Here is a 927-nt window from a genome sequence, read left to right on the forward strand (position 1 = left end):
AACAAAAAAACAAAAGACCACACTGGACATGTGTGTGTGTACCAAAAATCCTGCCGGGAGGGGGGAGTGGGGGCAAAGGGGATTGTGGTGTGACCACATGCCGTTGTAGAGTGCTCTCTGTCTGTCTGTCAGAGAGAGCTCTGGCAAGCACACATGCCCGCTGGCAAAAGTATATAAAAACAAAGTCAGATGGTTTCTCTCTCCTCCCAGTCTGCACTGGCCCCCATCTTACAGTGGCCCGGGAGGATCCGAGCTGGGCCTCCACTCTGCTCGCTGACCCGTCTCTGCACCACCCTGCTCAGGGTGCAGCAGCCCTCCTTGCTGGTCCCCAGCGCCAGGTACATCAGCTTTGGGGCCTTCGTTCTTGCTGCCCCTGCCACGTGTGGAGTCCCTTAACCTCAGACGTCCTTGTGACCCTTTTCCTTTCTCGCACCTTGAAGTAGAATGGATGTTCTCGAGGGCACAGATCAAAGCTGCTTTTTGTTCCCTGAGTCTCAGTGACTAACGTAGTGCCTGCCTGTGGCCAGGGCTCAGTGAGCATTTGTAGGGCAAATGCATTGTCATTTAATTACTCCCACGCCAGGACGGGTGTTCTCTGCCAACTGGGGGTGCAGGCTAGTTGGGGTGAAGCATGAGCGAGTACAAATGGCTGTATCCCCAGGTTAGCGCAGTGATACGCATGGGCGCATTGGGGGGGGGCACCAAGGAGGTGCTGGAGTGATTCAGAGGGGCAAGGACTAGGGAGAACCAGGAGGGCTTCAGAGAGGAGTCGCTATCCCAGCTGCGTCTACATTTATCTGAATGTGAACCAAGCCCTGGAGATTGTAGGGGGTGTATGTACCTGTGACATCCAGGCTGTTAAAGTAGTTTCACCTTCTTTCTGTTTTTTTTTTTTTTTAAGAATTTTTTTTTTTTTACCTTTATTCA

The sequence above is a fragment of the Tupaia chinensis genome, unplaced genomic scaffold (genome assembly GCF_000334495.1).
Source record: "Tupaia chinensis unplaced genomic scaffold, TupChi_1.0 Scaffold000451_2, whole genome shotgun sequence".
Taxonomy (NCBI): Eukaryota; Metazoa; Chordata; class Mammalia; order Scandentia; family Tupaiidae; genus Tupaia; species Tupaia belangeri.